Raw genomic sequence first — 10,482 nt, 5'->3', positions numbered from 1 at the left:
CCATAAACCGTCGCTACATATTTTCAATACGGTTTATAAAAGTTTTAATAGGTGCAATTTTCATATCAATCCTAAAAAAAGAGCTATAAGGGCGGTTCACAACACCGATTTTATGAAACCACTGTTAAAAATATTCAATTAGAGTAGTTTCAAGAATGGTTCTAATAGTTAAATCAATAGGAGCAATTGATAGCAGCGGTTGATACAAATCGGTACTAAAAATTGCGCAATTAAAGCGGTAATGCGACCACTCCTAAAAGTAAGGAAATATAAACGGTTTAAGTAAAACTGATTTTGTTGTTCAGTTTCCACGAGCAGTTTTAGAAGTGCTCCTCAAAAACCGCTTATGTAAACACGTTTTTTTGTAGTGCTAATTCAATACCGATAGTGGAAATATAGTGCACTACGTTGATAATCCACATGGACCAGCAAGCACGTACACTTATTAATGATAAGAAAATCCATGCATGTATGGCTCCATACCAACATTTTTCTCTACAGTGGAAACAAAGAGAGCCATCTCTTTATCATTGCAAGACATTGTTTGGGCATGTATTCCGGAGCTGTGTGACCTGCACCCTACAAAACAATAGCATCGAGTCACATGCTACCATTCACTAGCTTCTTCACTTCATCCCTATAAAGATCACGCATAGAGCTGATTTTTCTTGCCTTCACAGTAGCGAAGGTGATGTAGGCTTCTCCGTTTTTATATTTCTCTGTGTATCTATAACAGGAACATAGCAAACCAAATTTTAAAAACCATTAGAATGTAGTAATATGAAATCTGTGGCCGCAGGATCAAGAATTGAAAGCAAACCCTGCGACTTGGCCATCGACGGTCCAAGGCCTCCAGTTATCTTCAACGGTGAGATTGAGAGAGCGTATCCATTTTATTGTACCGATGTACGGAACAAGCATATCATGGTCCCCGCTGGAGAGAAGAAATACAAAATTTTAGTTCAGAGGGTAATATTGTTCTGTGATCGATGAAAATTAAACCTGGTGATGGAAAAGTATTACTATAGGAAGTGATATTGTGTGATGAAAATGTGTGGGTAACAAACAAATATATTTAAGTAGATCCAGTCTATACTTTTATGCATCCAGCGATCGCCACTCGACAAGAAATATTTCTCCTGGTAAAGTATAATAGAGCATGCCGTTATCAAGTTGGCGCTAATTCGACACATGTTTATAGACATATCCAAACATATGATCTAATTCTGTGGTAAATTCGGACCATGACAAATTTTAAATGAATTCATCATTGGATTGTGACACACATATGTGATTCACAAAAACTGATTTCAAGCTTTGTGATCCGGTCTCAACTTCGTCGAAGTGGAAACCTGATTCAAAACCGCTTTTGCAAGGAAAAAAGTACACGAGGATCACCTGTACACCAAACTTTGAAAGCCTTTCTGATTTAGCTAGCATTTGATGATACTGGATAACGCTAGCGACATTAATCTCGTAACCGGATAAGCTTTTGTTACATCTTATCCATTCTCGTATGGTTCCCTGTTTGTTGAAATAAAGCATACATACATGACATAAAAAAATTTGTAGTTTTATCAAAATATAAAAAATCTCTTCATTTTAAGGTAGTGCATACGTACATTTCTGACGTAAAGAGCCTCTTGCACAGTTTGATCATTTGCCCCAGCAGCAGAATAGTAATTATTATTCTACAACCAACAAGATTTCATCCTTACAATACTCAAGAAAATTCATAGCCACATCTTTTAAAAATAACTAGTAAAACAAACTCTTGAAATCAATATTAGTATTCAAAAAGTTCAGCAAATGATTATATGCATAAAACTAAATTTAGTAATTTTCATATTAAAAAATCCAAGATGTCGAAATCCGTTGATCTTATGATAAAATTGCCTTGATCCGATTAAAAGGGCTCCATATTTACGCTTAATAGTTTCTTCAAATACACACTTCTATTGAAATGAATATGGAATCTTCAAAATAAAAAAAAAAAAAAATCATATGAATTCTTACAACTTACTTGGTGATAGGTTTATATATTTTGCATAAATCAAAATATAACCTATAATTTTTCTCTCATACAATCGGAGGTTTTTAAAATTTATGTGAAAGAGTTCTTAGTCATTTTTCATATTATACTACGAAGACAGGTCATAGGAAAAGTTAAAGAAATTACACGACACCGTTGCTCCTCTTGTTTTAACATGAAGAGTAAATCGTCGGGATCATCATCTTCAACAATATAATCGCGTTTCGGTGAAAGCAGATTACAGTTTGGATCCAAAATGTGGGCATGGTTGACGTTCTTTGTGCACTGCATTCATATTACGGTAACAGTTGCCATAAATCATAGAGCAAATAAAATGAAGAACATGCACGCAGTGCTTGTTTTCAGTTTCCTAAAATACTTTCTCATCCCCCAAAACATAAATAAAAACTATCATTTTCTTTTTATTCACTTCCTCCAAACCAAGTTTCGAAACATTTTCGTATTTTCGAACATAATCAGTAATTTTGACTAAAGTTTTCATCATTTCCAACTTTCCAAAGTTTTTATTTTAACCTCATATTTTTTAAATTTTATGCAACCATGCTGACATTATTGGACACTTGCAATAAATTTTTTTCCTTCCAAGATAAAATTAAACATACTTTTTATTCCTCCAAAACTCTACTCCTACCCCAAAAAAACACAAAAAAAAGAGTAAAATCTTGTAGTTTTTATTTTACCTCACCACATAGATGAATAGCATAACGGCATTCTGCACTACTTGTATCTTGATCGCTGTAGTTCCCATTACAGCTGCTTTTTGCTAACTGAAAATAGGAAAAGAATTCACCCCTTATACACCGCATTTTATTTAAAGCATCAGCCCATATTTGATATTACCTTGCATGCAACATTGAGTAGATTTTTGCTTAGTTTGTATCGTTTGACAGCATGCATGTTACACTATCCTCGAACAAACTTGTCTAGAATATATATAAGTGATCAGAGATTGGGCACATATGTCATGTGAGTGGCTAAATCAATGTTCGAATCGAATTAATTAGAAACTCACGTACAGTCAAATTAATCAGATGAGCATAATCTAATTCAAACTCAACTCGGACTCGATAAAATACCTCTCAGGGATAATGCGGGGCATTTTACCTCAAAATATTCATCTGATATGAGTGACATCCGATGAGCATAAGGGAACTTTTCATTAACATCCAAGGCTTCATCTGCTTTAGGATTTCCAATGAAATATCCCTGGTTCAATTTTTTCGTCAAGTGAGTTTTTTTTTCAATGAATAGGATTATGTTATGAAAGTAATGTGTACTTGGAGGTTCATTCGTTGCTCCAGCCCTCCACCATTTCCTAAGTTAATGTGACAACATGGTCAAATTTCTGGATGAATAGAATATAATAATTAATCGATGGTAAAATTTACCCATTGCAATTTTAAAGCAAGCAAGGTTACAGTTTTGCCTCCGTAGGAATCACCTCCAATGTACAGTCGATTCTTGATGAATCTTGGATGGATCGATAACCACTGGATTGTAAGAACAAAAATATTTTTAAAGATATATTTTCATCTGTCTAAATTTATCTACCAAGCATTTTAATCCCTCCATCTCATGTATTTAGTCTAATTGGTGTTGCCACACACATTAACAAAATTATTGGAACAATAAGTTTTATGCATAAAATTCTCATTTTGTTAAAAGTAGAAATTTAAAGTAAAAAGTAAAAATCTCAAACTCACAAAATATATTAAACTGCACATTTAATAAAATTTTCTCCGCTCAATTGTGTTTTTTATTCACAAATTGAGAGACAAATTTATAGAATTTCTTTTGAAATAAGTCAAAAATAAATATATCATTAGATACATCATCACACATTAATTTTTTTATTTATAACTTTTATTTTCAACACTCCCTCTTGTGATGATGATCATGATACAATGATTGTCTTCATTACGTGTTTTTTATACTGTCTCGTTAAAATTCTTACTAGGAAAAAACCATTGACATAAAAACCATAGTAAGGGAAAAATGGTGCAGTCACGTAAACTTCCTCTCATGTTAACACGAACGATTCTTCACAAATTTCGTAGATTGCGCATTCCAATGTTATATATGCTTTCTGAATATTGTCGTAGATATCTGATGAGTTTTCACTTGATTGAATGTAACGAATATCAATATCTTTATTCTTCTAAAGCTCTTGGGTGAATGCGAGGAACTTAGGGGGAATATGTTTAGTTCTGGCGCTTTTTATGTATCATTCTTTCATTTGAGTAACACATGCAACATTATCTTCATATAGTGTCATAGATATCTTGTCGAATGATAATCTTCATGAGATTTGGATATGTTGGGTCATTGATTTTTAGCCACACACATTCATGGCATGCTTCATGTAGTGCAATAATCTCGATGTTATTTACCCAACATCAGCATAACAAATTATACTTTGATTGAAATCTTTTGAATACAAAATTTCTAAGTCTGTCGTTCATCTTAGATAACGGAATATATGTTTAATTTCGTTCTATTGTCTCTTTGTTGGATATGAGCTAAATCTTGTCAATAAATTTACAACAAAAGATATAGCAGGTCTGGTACAATTTGCAAGATACATAAGGACACTAATAACACTTATATGATAGTTCTGGACCAAGAATAACTTCATCATCTTCACATGGACCAAGCAATAAGTTCAGAATATATCGCAAATCCACACACTCTATATTGTTGTTGTAGAGTTATATCTGATGCGTGAAAAGTGGAAAATGTTTTTTCAAGCATTTCCGATTCCATAACCTCATGTCCACAAAATTTAAATTGCGAGATTATTCGATACATTGCCGAGTTGTAATCACCGACTTTATTAAAATTTTGAAATCTTAATGTATTTTATTCATCACGGACAGTCGAAAGTATGACTTCTCTTATATGTTCAAATCTTTCCTTTAGTCCTTTCCATAAAGTCGTAAGATATTTTTCAATGAGATATTCATATTTAATCCTTCATCAAGATGGCAACACAAAATTATCTTAGCTTTTGTTTTTTCTTGTGATGATGAGAGAAAATTTTCTTTAATGGTCTCATTTAGACCCAATGACTCAAGATGTATTTCTACATCGAGAGTTCATGGAATATACATTTTTCCCGTAATTTCGAGTGCAACGAATTCGAGTTTTGTCAAATTTAACATGGTGCTACTATAAAAATAACAATGCATTTTATTAGTTAAGTTCTAAATCTATTAATATGGCAATACAAAGTAACAAATAAATTATAAGTACAAGCATTCTTAAAAATAAAGAAAAAACGCGAGGCGGATATTCTTCGAATAATACAAGACTAGTGAGTATAATAACCAAAATAATTATAATAAATAACCTTGAAATAACCATCTTCTTCTTCTTCGAAAAATTGATGAAGAAAAATTTTAGTGAAGAAGAGTAAATTTGGAGTAATTGAACGTGTTTGTCAAATCATATTTGCAGATAAAAACTAGCCGTTTATGACTGTTTACAAAATCTTAAAAAAATAAATGCATGTATATATGTATAATTTTATAGTAATAATATGATGTAATGTTAATAATGTTTATTAATTATGTATATCATATCACATTATTATAATGAGGTGTCAAGGACTCTTTTTATATAACACGGTGACATTATACAAATAATATATAATTATATAACACAATAATAATAAATAAACAACGAAATAATCGCATCACGTTATTATAATGAGGTGTCATAGACTCCTTTTATATAATAATATGATATTATTCAAATATATATACACATATACAATAAATAAACAATAACACAATAGAAATATAAACAATGTAATAATATAATCACATCACGTTATTATAGGTGTCATAGACTCTTTTTATATAATAACATGATATTATATTATATATACACAATAAAAATAAATAAACAGTAAAATAAATGTTCTTAATTTTGAATATTGTTACATTTGTCTTGTGTTTGGAGCTTAAAAAGATATGGAGAACCTTCGAGTATCGTGATGATAACGTGTTAAAAATAAAAATTTACGGTAAAAAGTAAAAATCTCAAACTCACAAAATATATTAAACTACATATTTTTATAAAATTTTCTCTACTCAATTGTGTTTTTTCTTCACAAATTGAGACACATATTTATAAAATATCTTTGGAAATAATCCAAAAATAAATATATCATTACATACATCATCACACATTAATTTTCAATATTTATAACTCTTATTTTCAACACATTTCACCCTTTTTAATTAGTGTTTTAATTAATGTTGTATCAAAACTTGTTGGAAATAATTAATCTATTTAATGAATAAAAATAGGTTGACAAAAGAACACACCCGACTATATATTTGAGACAGATAAATAAGAAAATATAAGCTATGTGAGAAATAGAGAATATCTCTTTTCAATTTGAGAATCCTATTAAATAATTCTATGTCACTATCTCTTCCCAAGTCAAGTTGTCACCTGCCTGCCCTTCTGATCCTGTGCTCACGTCCAAATAAAAAATAAAAATAAACCACCAATCTCACGTGTCTTCGACCAAGTGTGGTTGAATACCAGAATCCTGTGCTCCATTTAATTTCTTAAAATTAAAATTAAATATTTCATCCTAAACGTCCCAAAAATATGGTGCAGTATCTATATTTAGTATTATTTTTTGCAAAAATGAATCCGGATTCAGAGAAAAACTTACCTTCTTCAAGAAAGTGTAGTTATCCATGGTCGCTTTGGTGTCGGAGGAAGTGAAACCTTCTGGGGTGGTTGCATACGAGAATCCAGTCCCAACCGGTGAGTCTATAAATATAATATTGGCAACCTACAAAACCATGCGTGCAGATCATTTTATTTGTCAGTTTGAATATATATATATATATATATATATATATATTCCAAACCTTTGTCCATGAATATGGGTTCAGAATGAGGCGAGGGAAACTTCCATCAAGACTTGAAATATCAAACCGGAGTGGACCTGTACACATGCATGAATTGTTGTTACAAAGTTAATTTCGTGACCCTTTTCACCCACATATGGTCATTAAATTATGGTTCTATCAACGCATTAATTTTTTAAAAAAAATAGCTATATATATATATATATATAATTATATAATCATAATAAAATCTTAACACTCACGAAAAATCAAACAAAATAACTTTAGCTCGAGTTCGAATCAAATTTTTTCGTAAGCGTTTGAATTCGATATATTCGAATACGAATCTAATATTTATTGATTCAACTCCAAAAATTACGAACCAACTTGATTCTTTTACCCCTAAATTTGACTCCATATTTAAATCATTCACAAATCTCCAAAGTACAGATTTATATATAAAAGATCTTGATTATATCATTCAGTAAGTAATTATGTAGTCTCTTCTCATATGATTATATATTGTCAAATGTCCCACTAATTTTGATTATTTAATTTAAACAGTTTTAGTGTATGGAAAGATGTGACAACACGAGAACTCAAGTATTTAATAGACAGTTAAATAATAAAAACGCATTGCACGAGATCAGAAGTGCAAATTTAGTTTCATTTGTTTAATTCTTGAAACTGATCGTCAAACATAATAAAAAAAATTCCACATTTGTTTAATTCTTGAAACTGATCGTCAAACATAATATTTAATAAATAAATTAAAACCAAAAGATCATGAGCAGAGAAGAAGAAGAAGGCGGCGGCGGCTGTACGCACCTATTTCATAAACCAGACCGGAGAAACCAGAGCAACCGGGTCCTCCCGTCAACCAAAGCACAAGCGGATCCTCGTCAGGATCTCGTTCGGACTCTACAAAGTAATAGAATAGCTGCACTTGTTCGTCTTCTCCAACTCCAATATATCTGAAACTCTCAGATTATAAATTTATCTATATATTCAATCCATAAAACAAAATGAATCTCATATAAATGGTTTTTTTTTATTAAAAAAAAGAAAGAAAGAAAGAAAGAAGACCGACCCGGTTTCGAGGTGGAAAGGCAGGGTATCCTCCGGGTAACCCGGAAGAGTGAGGATAATATTAGTAGCAGCGGCGGTGATCAGACAGAGCAACAGAGTAGTAATGCAGTATGGTAATGGCACCATTTCTATTTTCGTTTGCTCTGATTTCGGTAGGCCTGAGATATGGACAGTCGGCCTTGCTTATATTCTAGACCAATTACGAAATATTATTTTCGTCTGAGATATTATTTATTTCATATAAATATTTTGGTCATGCTTATATTCTAGAACAATTACGAAATATTATGAATAAGCTATATAATTTTAACAAATCCATGGTTTTTCTAAAAAAAATTTATAATACTATTAATAGAATAGTAAATAAAATAATAGTAGATAAAGAAGAAAATTTTTAAAACAAAAAACCTGAGTTTGTACCAAAAGACAAGATGAATGAATAAGAGGATATTGAATTAGAATCCGACGAAAACACAATTATCTCAGTTGGCAAAAAAAATTTTAAGACGGTCTCACGGGTCGTATTTTGTGAGACAGATCTTTTATTTGGGTTATTCATGAAAAATACTACTTTTTATGCTAAGACTACGTTTGGTTTGGAGGAAAAAATAATGAAATGATTAAGAGAGAAATGATAAAAAAAAAATTTGAAGTTGATAATGATAAAAAATATTATGTTTGGTATAATTGTTAAGAACGAGATAAATAATAATTTTTTGATGAATTGACGAAATTGTCCTTCCAGTTTTGTGGCGGCGGAGTTGGTCGACGGTGGTAGGCCGGCCGGCCGGAAGCGGCGACGGCGCAGTCCGACGGTCGACCGACAGGAGGTGGCGGCGGGTGGTGGTCGGCGACGGTCGGCGGTGGTCGGCGACGGGCGACATGCGGTGGTGGTCGGCCGGCCGTCGGTTGAGGGAAGTGGTTGTGAGTTTGAATTTAGAATAAGGGTAAAATTGAAAAATAGGCTGGATTAAGAGTGAGATAAATAATTGTAGGGGGTAAGGAGTGATTATTTTATCACACCTAATATAACCTAATAATTAATAGGAGGGATTGACTTGGTTAAACAAAAAACGTACCAAACATATGATTAGGTATGTTAAAATAAAATAAACCTACCTAATCCTGCAAACCAAACTGCGCATCCCAGTTTGTGATTTTGAGACTTTAATGAATCCGGATCCCCTGCTGTGCACAGCTTGACCTTTTTTTTTTGTTTTTTAATTTTTCTTTTTTTTTTCTTTTTTTCCTCTCTTATTCTCTATTGTTTTCCTTCTATTTTCATCCTTTTTTTTTTCATCTTCCACAAACATTGGACAAAATTTTATATGAAATAATATAAACATTTTAATTTTTTTGTTAAATTAATAATTTTGCAATTAAAAATTACTATATTAAATTTTTACGTGTGAAAAATCGTATCATTTTTTTCGAATTTGATGAGTATTATTAATTTTTTTCTAATGAACAAAATTATTAACAATATAAAACTATTAACATGTTAATGCTTAAATTAAAATTTAGAACATTTCCATCATGCAATATCAAAAACTAAAATTCAACACCACATTTCCATAAAAAATAAATAATTCATACATTTTTAAACTTAATATCAACTAACAATGTTAATCGGCTATTCTTTTAAAAAAAACTACTCAAGAACATTATTGGATATATCTCCATTGAAATCCATGGCTTCAAGAGAATGGTGATGATGATCAAATTGTGCCTACATTAAATAAGAATAAATATTATAAAATCAATTTTACCATATAAGAATTAATATTTTTTTGGCTTAAAATTTTTACCAATTAAAAAATTTCTAAATATCATTAAAGTTCATACCATTAATAATTCAGTGAAATTGAATTGACCTCCAGTTGTTTGAAGACATGCATGAGGTACCGGAGGTGCTGAACAAGATACGGGTAATTCATCATGTGTTCCGATGTCCTACAATGATTGTAAAAATAAGAAATCTAGATAATTTTTATTTCAAAAAAGTATTAATATTAGTTAATTTACCTCGACTCTCAAATTTGTTTTTCTTCGTTTTGCTTGAAGTTCTACCCAACTCTTCAACCTTCTTGACTTTTTCACACCATTTCTTTTCTTGAATCCTTTTGCTTGTATCATAGAAGGTCCTATCGATGATGTCCTGACACCACTATTATTGTCTTGGCTCACTTCAGTCAAACGCATTTCCATGACTTGCTTGGTTAGATCACATACCGAATTATGCACCAAAGAAAAAGTTGATTGGTGGACGGAGGCTTCGGTTGCCAGTCTTACGAGCATCATACAAAGTTTTCTATATCGTTCTGTACTTTCTCGTTTGGGATCTTCTTCGACTTCATTGCCCATACAATCGTGTACCACTCCACTCCTAGCTTTTCTCGTCCATCTATTCAAGATATAATGCTCTGGCAGTTTTTTTACGTCCTGCACATCATATACTTTCACAGCATG

General features: G+C 31.5%; 1 pseudogene; it reads right to left on the bottom strand.

Annotated features, from left to right (window-relative positions):
* Positions 1 to 419: 419 nt before the first annotated feature.
* Positions 420 to 8,151, bottom strand: LOC140820862 (serine carboxypeptidase-like 13; annotated as a pseudogene).
* Positions 8,152 to 10,482: the final 2,331 nt, after the last annotated feature.

Source organism: Primulina eburnea, unplaced genomic scaffold (genome assembly GCF_022965805.1).
Source record: "Primulina eburnea isolate SZY01 unplaced genomic scaffold, ASM2296580v1 ctg203, whole genome shotgun sequence".
In the NCBI taxonomy this organism is placed as follows: domain Eukaryota; kingdom Viridiplantae; phylum Streptophyta; class Magnoliopsida; order Lamiales; family Gesneriaceae; genus Primulina; species Primulina eburnea.
Note: the sequence above shows the minus strand (reverse complement) of the source record. Positions and strands in the feature narration are given on the sequence as shown.